This window comes from Astyanax mexicanus, chromosome 21 (assembly GCF_023375975.1).
Source record: "Astyanax mexicanus isolate ESR-SI-001 chromosome 21, AstMex3_surface, whole genome shotgun sequence".
Taxonomy (NCBI): Eukaryota; Metazoa; Chordata; class Actinopteri; order Characiformes; family Acestrorhamphidae; genus Astyanax; species Astyanax mexicanus.
The window spans coordinates 25,581,581-25,594,124 of record NC_064428.1 but is presented as its reverse complement, the minus strand read 5'-3'; the positions used below and the strand labels follow the sequence as shown (position 1 = coordinate 25,594,124).

At 39.0% G+C, this 12,544-nt stretch overlaps 1 protein-coding gene across 6 annotated transcripts in view; it reads left to right on the top strand.

Annotated features, from left to right (window-relative positions):
* bcl9 (BCL9 transcription coactivator) overlaps nt 1–12,544 on the top strand; it is a 162,150-nt gene that overhangs the window by 102,487 nt on the left and 47,119 nt on the right. The window lies entirely within an intron of this gene.

The following is a 12,544-nucleotide window of genomic DNA, read 5'->3' as shown; positions in this document are numbered from 1 at the left end:
TGGACTGTGTTCAGACTCCAGGTAAATTGGATCTGTTTCTCAATCAGACTGTTCACACTTATTTGCAAGTGATCAGATAGGATTTGCATGTCTGGACAGTAAAACTTATCTGCACTGTTATTGGTTACTGTGGTAATGAGGTTTGTGTCAGTAACTAATCTTCAAAGCTCTTCATCGTCTCCTGCACATCAGTCATTTGGATTTGATTAGGTGGTGGTTTGTTGGGTTATGAGTGAAGCAAAAGACACAAAGTCTGATTTGGACATCCAGACTGAGAAGCATCTGTACAAATCTGATTGTAATCACAGTTTGGACCGCCCCAAAATCTTTTGTGAATCTGATTGGCAAAGTTCAGAGGTTTCATGTTGTTTTTGTTCACAAATCAATCTGGATACAATCTAGATATGCCAGAATTTGAGTTTTGGCTGGTTGTGGGTGTTGTTTAATGTTGTGCATATTCTTGTGTACATTTTCAAAAATCTCATGGATATGGATGGAATGAGTTAATGTAACCAATAATTCAAGCAAAACATAGAAGAAGCTTTGCTTAAAAAAGAAAGTATATTGCGTACAACATTTCTTACCCTTTTCAGAGCTGTTTATTAGGGGTGTGACGAGATATCGTGCCACGAGATCTCGCGAGATTAACGATATTTCTCGTCAAGCTTAAACCTGTCTCGCGAGAGAGAAAAAAAAACAGTTTAATGTGGACTTTTTAAGAGGGATCTGGCAACCCAGTAGCAGCGAGTGTGAGAGCAGCTCTCAGCACATGAGGAAAATGGGCGGACCGCGGTCCGGACCTAAACGTTGTCCAATGCGGACCCAAACCGATAAACTACTGAGAAGGATTTAATTGTGCGGCGCAGTAAACTCACAGACCAATCACGTGTGGGGTAAGATCACCAAACGCTCAGTCAATCAGATATGTGCAGATGCAGTAAGGAAAAAAATAAGTGCAAACACACCGCTCCTCACGCGGGATCCAACCTGTGTTGTCAGGGTCGCGGTAATGCGGCCGTGAAAAACCGCCTTTTATAAGGAGAACGGGCGGAAACTAGTCACGCCGAGCGCGACTGAGAGACGGGATAAATGTAAACAAAATCTGTCCAGAGAGGCATTTCTTCTTCTTCTTCTTCTTCTTCTATATTTTTACATCATTCAGTTCAAACAACCTTACAGGATATAGCACTTAATTATTTCATATAATTAAACACCCCTGATATAGAAGATGCTTCTGCTAGTTTTAAGTTGTATGTCTGGCTGCATTTTGGCTCCAGTGGAAACAATAAACGGTAACAGAGTGACCAACAAGACACAAACCATATGTAAATACTGTAAGTAAATCCTACACGTGACTGTTTCATAGGCAACTGTACTAATCCCTTAGCTCTGTACTGTATTTAAAAACATGTTCTGTCTCTGTTTGCACTTCAAGCATAGTCTTAATATGACTGGTTATGGTTATGAATAGTTAAATTACAAGAGATTTAACAGAAAAAACACAAACCATAGTCTTAATATGACTGGTTGTGGATTGCACTTATTGTTTGTTCTATATAAGACCTAGAAAAGTTGTATTTATATTTTTTATTCTTATTTCTATTCCTTATAGAATTAATATATGAGAGAAACCAGTCTGTTAAGTTTGCGGTTTATGATTTTGTAAAAAAAAACAAAAAAAAAAAACAATTCTTTAAAATTTTATTTTTAAATCTCATCTCGTCTCGTCTCGTTATCGTGAACCCAATATCGTGTCTCGTCTCGTCTCGTGGTATTAGTGTCTCGTCACACCCCTACTGTTTATACCACCTTATTCTCTCTGCGTTTTGGTGCACATGCATTTTTGGACAAGCTGAGAGATACAGAACAGTCACTGGGTTGACCAGTTATAGAAATATTACTGTTTTTTTTGTTGTTTTTTTTCACCAGTATGATTGGTTACACAGTGCTAAAAAGTAAACTGTGCCCACCCATTTGTTCAACACATTTAAAGATGAGCTGAGGACATTTCCACTCTGGGGTTTAATTTGCAGTGTGGGCCATTTAAGCTGCGTGACTGATGGCAAGACCGCGCTCAGATTTCCCTGCTTGTGTCCAAAAATGACAAAGTGAAGCTGAGTTTCTAAAGAAGAGACGGAAGAATGTGTATGAAAAACAGGGATTTGCTTGTTTTTCTAAAAGACAATTTCCCTTTTAGCCTCTCTTCCCCTCCCTCTGCCTCTCATATTTGGCTAATGTTGGGAGTATTCAGTATCATTTTGGCTGCAGCTGCTTTTGGCTGGTGTGCTGAGGTGAGCGATGGTAGCTGATTTGTGTCTTTGGGATGCAGATAAATGCACAACACCTAGGAGAGTGTTGGAGCCGATGTATTTGAATTGCTTTTTACTGTACTTGTTTTGTGTAACACTTCTAATGGGCTGTTTGGGTTAATCGGTTGAACTCAGTCTAAATTCTTGGTGATTGTGTTTTTTTTTTGTGTGTGGACAAATGTTATCTTTTGAGAGTTGCATTTATGTGTTTGCCTGCAGTTAAGGGTGTAAGAACATATTGGTATGTAAAAATATTGCAATGCTGCATTGATTCTTCAGAACAGAGTATTTTTATTTTAGCAGTTGGTGGTTCATTTTGTTTTGTGTTTTTATGAAGATTTATATGCATATGGTTTTGGGCGACATGGTAATTGTGAAACTACTGCATTTACCCTAAAATGTCTTATGTTCTCTGTACAACTGCATGCATCAAACGTGGGTGTAACGATACAGCCATACGTGTGTTCAGACCAAACAGCCATATGTACGTATGTCTGTCTGTGTTTGTTTTATTGCCTGTGCATCTTGTCTCTTGACCTGTTCCAAAAATAAGATAGAGAAATCTGTTAAATTGCAAGCTCAGCTCTGCATCATTTTGATGAGGGAAGCCATCTGCTGAGATCTGATCATATATAACTTAAAAGCACATGTTTAAAATATCTTATTCAGTTTAAATTCACTCAATATTTGGTGGCATCAGTTATAGGGGTGTAGCAGTGCAATCTGCTCACAATTCGATTCACGATTCTGGATTTACAACTTTTTTTTTCCTGAAATTTGCGACAAGCTTTTAGGAGGCTGCAACTAAAAATTATGGACAGCTAACTCTGGTTGCTGATGGGCTTAAAAAAAATCTAAAAGCAGTTGTGTGATTGGCTTCAGTCTGAAATAATTGACATTTCCATGTTCCTTTGCTTACGCCCACTGGTTCTCTGGTCTGCACTATTAGAATTCTGTTCTCTGGTGTTCTAACACGGAACTGTATGAGATTTCATAGTAACAGAACATGGAATTGTCTGTTCCTGCGATGCATATTGTAAATTCTTTGTCACTGGTTGTAGATGAAAATGCACATTTCAGTTATAATAATGTGTGTTTCTGGAAGATCGCCACTGTGTCTGATGGTCTGTATTGTGAACATATAAGTGTGTGTGTGGGAATGCTCAGCAATGGGGTTGAGCACCCTGCGGACAGTACAGACGGTCCCTGACTGCAGGTCAGTCCCAAGGCCTCAGCTTCTCCCTTGCCTCCATTCATTACTGTCTCTCTCTCTTATACACACACACACACACACACACGTTCTCGATCTCTTGCACGGCAGAGCTGTAATCACTACTACCCTTCTGCCTGCTCCATCCCCCACTAATAGTTCATTTTATGTGCGTCTGTCTCTCCTGCATGGTGTGATACTCATTGTGTGTGTGTGTGTGTGTGTGTGTGTGTGTGTGTGTGTGCTTGGTGGGAGGTTACGTGGTGTGTGCTAATTGCATGGCGTTTCCGTGTGACGGCTAGCCTCATTTGCCTCCATGCTCTTTGATTAGCTACATCTCTTCCATTAAGGTGTTTGTGTTTAGGTTGTGGTCAGCAGTCGGCTTCGGAGCAGCCGATAATTAAAGGTGATTATAATTAATGTGTGGCAAGGAGAGCTTTATTAACCCACTGGCTAGAGTAGGACTTAAGATCCTGCCCTTTAACAGCTCAAGCCAGTGCTTTAATCATTGGATTTCCTTTGTTTGTACCATTTCTGCCTTGCTGATTTCACCCACCCCTGTCCCCACACACACACACACACATGCACACATGATGATTCCCGCTATTCTCTATTTTTAAAGAAACGACGCAAGAAATGTTTTCTTGGCTTTGGTTATAAGCCAGCATGGCGAAAACTAATTAAAGAAACTTACTTATCAGGCCCTGCTCATAATGTGCAGACTTAAAGGTCGGTGTGTAAGCCTAAATAGCTAGTCACACTAAAATTAACCAGATTCTGCTGGAAGAATGGAAATTCCGCTAATAAAAAGGCTGACTCAGGCTTGAAGCAGCTTTCCTGGCTGCGATAAATTCGGTGCGATAGAGCTACAGGACAGTCTGACAGAACAGCCAGGGAGCTTAGCTCTGTAACCCTGGAGGGAATTTCAGTATCGTTAAAGAAACACATAAAGGTAATCTGAAATTCAGGGTAGGAGATTGTGGGTCTGAAGATGGTTAAGAGGTGGTAGATGAAGGTATAAAAATACTCTTTTGGTCCAAAGCTTAAATAGTACACCTCTGTTGTTTAGTAGTCCAGTAGGAGTGCTGGATGATGTAGACAAGCTGTTTTTTCTTTTTATTTCTGCAATTTTTCACATGTCAGACCTTGAATTCTTCTCTTCACTGCTGAAACTGAGGCTTTGTCCAGTTTCAAGCTGAGCTAAAGGCGCTGTTGCCATGTGGGTCAGCCAGCCATGACTCTTTCTGTACCAGTTTTCTTCATTTTCCAAGAACCATTTAAAGATGTAGAAAACATTACTCGGTGCTCTCTGGCTTGATTTGTAATTTCACTAAAGAAAAAAAAAAGTCTACTTTTAATGGGTATAGAGTTGTGTGTTTGTCTTTTTCTAGTTATCATGAATTGCTGAAGTCTGAAAGTGCTGTGTACATGTGTAAATGCTACAGTAGAGAGTGCAGTAAAAAGATCTGTTTCAATACAGCTTTACTACATCTCAATTTATGTCCATCACCAATGACTTGTTTCTTAGAAAGCCCCCCCACCCCCTTTTTTAACCTGCAAGTTGGAAGCTACAATAACCAGTTACAAGCTACCCATGTTTAATGCTTTATTGATTAAGCCAGTAATGAGGAAGCAATTGTAACTAGAGATAGAAAAGTCATTTGGTTGTGCTGGTATGAGTGGATCTGATACAGCAGTGCTGCTGGAGTTTTTAAACACTGTTCTATCACTATCCACTCTGTTAAACACTCCTGCCTAGCAGGTCTACATTGTAGATGTAAATCCAGAGAAGGAAGCTCTGAACAGATACAGTACTTCAGTCTGTAATTATAGAACTACACATTTCCAATATGCTCAGTGAAGCTGGAAAGATGGATAATGTGTGTGGAAACAATGAGGCAATCATAATGTTTGATCTGTGCATTTCCCCGTACAATACATTCCTAGATGTAAAGGAAAAGGAGTTACAGATACTAAATATTTAACAACAGAATGCCAGCCATGGCTGCTGTTGCTTTTGCCAACATAGTTTGTTCCCCCTGGTCTTTCGCTGGTGACCGACTGACCCTTCACTGACCTACCCTGGCCTAGCCTAGACTGGCATCTCCCCTGGAGCACCATCTGTCCCCAGTACAGTTGCCAGCCAGAAGTACTTTAGAGAAAAGGATGTTTTTTCAGTCTCAATACACTTAATCATACTCTGCTGCTAATCTGTAGTACACTTATCATTCTGTCAAGTGTATTAGAAGTCTGAGTGGCTCCATTTCTTCTCAAAAATAGTTGCATGTTCTAAAGGTAGCTTGCTAGTAGTCATATTATGAATTGTATGAATTTTATGACTGTTATTATGATCAGCTAGCATGTGGGTTTCCAGACATGACTACTTCTGTTGCTGTTAGCTACATAACTTTTTATCCTCTTTTTAAGTCATACCTGCTGTTTGAGTTGAGCTTTCTTCATTAACAGGGTTCCCACGGTTCCTTAAAAAAATCCTTAAAAAGTCCTTAAAAAAATGTCTTAAATTAAAATTTTCAGTTGGTGCAATTAATGCCAGTGGGAAAGCACATGCTAAATTTAGCGGTGAGTCAGCTAGCTACGTTACGGGGGAGAGAACTAAGGTTAGTGGAGAGCTAGCTAACATTAGCGGCGTGCTATCTAAATTTACCGGGGAGAGGTCTAAGGTTAGCGGAGAGCTAGCTAACGTTAGCGAGGAGAGAATTAAGATTACCGGAAAGCTAACTAACTTTGCATCACAATGGAACAAAATTGAAAAAAATGAATGCAAATGGGAAATGTTAAGTTTTGATTTTGAACACAGTAAGTTATTTTCTACCAAAGAAATTATGACTACATTTTTGGGTCTTACATTATATTTAGAGGTCTTAAAAGTATTAAATTTGACTATTGGAGTGGTGCAATAACCCTAATTAAATTGCATTTAAGCTTTTAATTATTTTATTTACCTTTTTTGTTTGGTTTGGACCCAACCTGAAATGTACAAAGGCCTGGACCAAAGTAACAGAGGTTAAAGGCGCCGCAAACCACAGTCCAGCCCAAACAACCAAAGGTTGGTCCAACTACAGAGTTGTTCTTGGTCCAGATCTACTGACCCATGATCGCTTTGTGTGCAGTGTGAAAGCACTTTTCTAGATGATTCAGAATTTCAGACCAATTAGAGGAAGAACCAGAAGAACTGCAAGAAAAAAAGAACCAGTGCCGAAATCCAACTCCCCTTCGTGCAGCAGTACAAATGCTTAGACTGGGAATTAATTTCTTTACAGTAACAGTAGATTAACTCTTATATTTATAAACAAATTAAAGGAATATGAGGATAAACTTTGACACTCATTCTGCTGAAGGGGACTCTTTGATAGATTCTTTGAGAGCTATAATTCATCACAACACCTGGCAAAGCAAGTCGCAAAACTTATTACCTAATAATATGAACTCATTCACTCATTAACTCACTAAATATTAATTAACTCATAATTCTACACAGCCATTAATATGAAGTATAGAGAGACTCCGCCCACATAGCTGATAATGATGATGGGAGGTAATGAAGTTCTTCAGTGGCTCAGTTAATAAACTGCAGTATGAAATAGGGGTGGGCGATATGGCTCTAAAGTAATATCACGACATTTCAGGGTATTTCTGCGATAATGATATACTTGGCGATATAGGAAAACTAAAATAATTCATTCATTTCAGGAATATAGTATAATAGTATAACAGAATAATCATAATGTGGCAAAATAAATAATATAGCATAAAATAATATAACACAGCAAAAAATATTGCAGAATATTTAGTGCATGCATATAAACTGCAAACTAAAACAATTATACAATAAATACACTTAAAACTTCACAGTAAATAATAGACTACTTTTAAGACAGAACAGACATATTATCACATATAGATTTTTAATATCATGATATTTCTGTGTCACGATATATTGTATACGATATAATATTGCCCACCCCTAGTATGAAACTGAAACTAATGGGACCAGTTCTTCAGTATACAGTGTAACAAATGCACAAACCTTTATATACTAAAATAAGTTTTGTGTTCACAGAAAGCTATGATTTTAGACAGTTTAAACTTGTAAAAAAGTAACCTACACAGTTAATTTTCATTACAGTAGCAGGTTGGCCAATAGAAAGATGGCGGGGAACAACACCATGACAACAACCACAACTTTCTTGTAGAAATGACATTGCGAGACTTGGACTGATTTTTGAACTTGTCACTTTTTTCAGTTAAATTCAAATGTATGTATATAGCACTTGTTACAACTACTATTTTCACAAAGCATCTTTACAGAGATATTTGTATCTAGCTCCCAAGCCTCTTATTAGTAAGCACCTCAGTGATGGTGCCAACATTGGCAACATGAAAAAAAATACGAGGAAAAATAAGAGGAAGAAGAAACCTCAGGAGAAACCATGACTCCCCTGGTCGACCCGGACAGTGCAAACAAATAACATCATTACAAAACAACTGTGCAGAGAGATAATGGGGAGCTGTAGCTAATGCAGAAAAATGTTGAGTGTGAGTAGGTGATGGGCAAATGCTCAGTGTTAAAACTATATAATATAGGTCTAGGCAGTTTAAGCATCTGTATGTACAGCTGTGGAGTGTGTAAGGATTGGATCAGTGCAGAGTTCCAGAGCAAGACTGCATCACAGGGCTGCGAAGAGCCAGGGCAGCAGAAAGCCAGGTGGGGAAACATCAGGACATTTGCTTAAAAAACGGGGCTATATGTGAGCGTGAGAGAGAAAGAGAAAATAGAAAGAAAGGGAGGGAAGAGAAGTTTATAGTCACCTTATAGCCCTATCTGGTTGAGATTAGTTTCTCAGGGGGTTCTGGGGTAATTTTTTCTTTTTTATGCAGGGTCCTCTGAGATATATTATTTTCATCCTGAATGACCATGTACGTGTTTTTCTCAGATGTCCTGTAATAAAATTACAGGCTGAATTTATTACTGTTTATCGCTTAACTCTGTGGTCCTCCGGTAATTTTAGTCCCGTCCGGACACACATCTCTGAGTTTCGTCACCTCGTGTTTAATAAAATAGCTATTTGTCCGCTGCCACACACCAGAATTTTACACTTTGGGCGTGTGTTTCCACGGAGGTCCACTTAAACACAACAGCGAGTGTGAAGAGAAATGGAAGTGGTTGTGAATTATACTATACTAAAACAAAATAATAGTCAGTGACTTTTAGATCACTTAGACGCCGCTGTTGTGTTCCGTGTGCAAAACCTGATATCATGTGACAATACATTTTTTTTCAATTATTAATTAATTTATAATTTATTTAATTATAATTTATTTCTTGATAAGTGGGCATTATAGAAATGCTCCACTTAAATGACTTTTAAATGAAACATTTTTGTTTAAATCAAGTTTTTTTTTTACTAACACTTTTTTTAAATCATTCTTTCTATAAGGGAATAATGGCTATTTATCTAACTTCTGATATTCCTTGTTGTAAGCACACTCATCCTTTCTTCCTTTCTCAAATAATCCAATTTGCTAACTAGGCACATTTCTCCCTTTCCTCATTCCTCTTGGCTCCATTAAAAAAAGCCCTGATGTAGGGTTGGCAGGAGTGTGTGTGTGTGAGAGCGAGTGTGTGTGCGTGTGTCGGCCAGCCTCTCTGGGTTGTGGAGAGGTCCAGCTGCGCCAGCGTGTTTCCTCCATGCCAGGAGCAGGTTGTGTCACTTCACCAGTGTGCCAGAAAGATGGTGTGTATGTGTGTGTGGGGCATCTTTGCCAGGTTGCTAAATGGGCCAGAGCTTAACCGATTCTGCTGGACTCGAGTGTGTGTGTGTGTGTGTGTGTGTGTGGGTCTGTGAGTATGTGTGTGTTTAATTGCGAACACTGCTGTCTCTTTATAGAGGCCGTTGCTGGAGTGAGGAGGCCGTTGGCTCGGGGTCTCCTGCTCGCCGTCAGACTGAACTCCTTCTGTCTCCGTGTCGTTGCGCTGGTTCATTCGGTTTATGGTTTCGAGGAAGGATCTGTGGAAAACCTTAACCGGCCTGGCCATGTCTGAACACATCCTCTCTGTTCCCCTGATAACCTTTGCTGATACTGGCCTTGTGAAAGCGCTCATGTCTCTCTCACTTTCAAGGGAAGGTCTATTAAGGGCATCTCATAAAAGAACCGTGTAACTTTGTAGCGTTTTTCAGTCATAAACCTAAGATTTTTATATGTATATATATATATATATATATATATATATATATATATATATATATATATATATATATATATATATATATATATATATATATATATATATATGTGTATCTGCCATGTTGATCTGTAAAAATGCAGTAAAACATAAAACACCAAACTAAATGAGGGTGGGCAATATGTTTAAAAGGAAAAATAAACTTCATGTATACACTGTATGTCTTAATGTTTGTGGGCAGTTCTAATATACTCTCATACACATTGCTTGTCTAGACCTAGCAGAGATGTTTTGCCATTAGAATAGTACTCTCTGGGTCACACACACCCCTGAAACTATTGGAACCATATATAATATAGGGGTTCTGTAATTTTCAGGCTGTTTAGCGCGAAATAATTTATACATACATAAGCCACACCTGACTGTAAATCTGTAAATATTGTCTGTGTTATGTATCATGACATTTATACAACGTTGTTACAGAAACTTTTAATTAAATATAGGATATGGGATCCACTGGCAGATTTGAGCAAACGTTTTTGAATTTTTTTTGGCTGCTTTTCTTTTAAGCCTTAAAGCACCATGTTAAAATGCACGATTTATGCACGAGTGACTGCAAATACTTACTTGTACTTGAATCCTGGATTAATCAACACGCTTTCATTTTTCTATTTCATTGAAAACAGTTTGGGGGAAAAAAGCACTTTTGATTACAGTAAGCTTGGCTATATAGTGTTTAGTGTATAGTGATAAACTTGCTCTTGAAATGCCGTCAAATCCTCCCAGCAGTGTTCCTTCAAAATCTAGTAGAAATCCTTTCGTAGATAGTAGAGACAGTTACTCCAGCAAAAACAATAGAAAGTCTTTATAAAGTATTGATTTTGAAGTTAACGATGATTGAACAGTTGTCACAATACTTTTAATTGTATAGTATATCTTATGTATATACTGTAGTAGCTGTTACTTTTTCAAATGTTTTTCAAAACACCTTTTTTGTCCATCCTGTCTGTCGCAAAACATTTCTATCATAACAAAATTGATCATGATGAATCAAAGTATTGTGATATTGCCCACCTCTTGAAATAACTAGTCCTATATTATTGGTACAGGTAACTGTAATGTATTGGCATTGGTCTGAAGTATGGGTGAAATCTTATCTGAATTGTTTAAAGCTAATATTTGGTCGTTGCCCTCCCCATCCAAAAGAGTGATTCTTATAGTGTAGTCTCGGACCCATAGATGATCTCCACACACACACACACACACACACACACATTAACAAGCAGTCTATAATGTTTAATAGATAAATTATGCACGTGGTATAAGAGGTAGCCCATCAAAGAACCATAACAATGGCTAATAGTGTTTGTCCACTGCATGATACACAAATCTACTTAACCTTAAAGGAGAAATCTGGTGTGAAATGGAATTGGGTTGTAGTGAAACATGATAACGAGTACAAACTTTGGTCGAGTAGCCCACCTCCGTTCTCCCCCAGCATTCTGAAATACATCAATTTTAGCTGATGCTCCCAACAGGCTTACAATGCTGGAGATGGGGGCATAGCATTGCCCACGCAAAGAAATGACTATTTTTACACCATTGACAAAAGGTGCAGGTAGTTTAATAAAAACACTGTTTATACACACAGTACCTTCAGGTAGGAAGTCAAATTGGGGGGCGAGTCTTAGGGGACATTTTACGTGTAAATAATATACAGTCGGAATGATATATCGATTATATTGTCCAACACTTAGTAACCACTCTCTTGGTTTTCTTTAGTATGTTTTATCAATTTTTTTATATTGGGTATCATTATATCATAGGTTTTGGCTTTATTGTAATGTAAAGAATGTTTCTTTGCTTTTGTTCTTCCAATGCAATGTTCACTTGAATTGATCATCTCTAGGCTAATATATGCATTGAAAAGTCAGTTCCTCTTCGGGGGAGGGGAGGTGGGAGACAGAGCACGAGAGAGCTAAGTGTGTGCGTATTCTCGCACGTGTGCACCCTTACGTGCCACTGCACATCACCCCTCTCACCAGCTGGTCGTCTGACATCATGTCCGCACGGCGCCAAGCCTTTGGCAGGCCGTCCCAGGCAGAGCGTCCGTGCCAACTCTGGTAGCAGAGCAAGAGCGAGCGCTACATGAGCCCCACTGACAATCCAGCAAACAAAAGAAAATATCCAGCCAGGAGTATAGCCTTGCGGTCAGAGAGACCGAGAAAGGGAGAGCGAAACAGTGAAAGAAAGAGAGAGAGAGGGGAGAAGGAGCGAACACTCGTCTGCTGTTCGGGTCGCTGGGTTCAGCCCAGGCCTGTGCAGTTTTTGAGCAAATGCATTTGGAAAATCTCTTGGCGCGCAGGCTTTATGAAGCAAGCAGACGCGAGGACGACGGTGTTGGGAATTCTGACATCTTCGGCATGTTGCGTGCTGGAGGAAGTGCAGAGAGGGAGAGAGAAAAAGAACGAGCGAGAGAAAAATGGGGGCAGCTGTGCTGTGCTTAAGCTAGAATTGGCTTTCCTATTACCTAAGAACACATTACCTAATTTACTGAAAAGCCTCAAACTTACGTGTGAAGTTTAGGCTTAAAGGGGAAATCTGGTTTGTAATGGACTTGGGTTGTAGCAAATCATCATAACAAGTACAAACTTTTTGTTAGCATTCCGAAATACTGCACTTTTAAACAGTGCTCCCAACTATCATGTAATTTATCTATAACTACTATCAAACCCCATCCCCTTACACTGAAAATAAAATGCACGTTTCTGTATTCTCAGCCTATACTGTGGGATCTGTATATCAGCGACAGGTTTAATA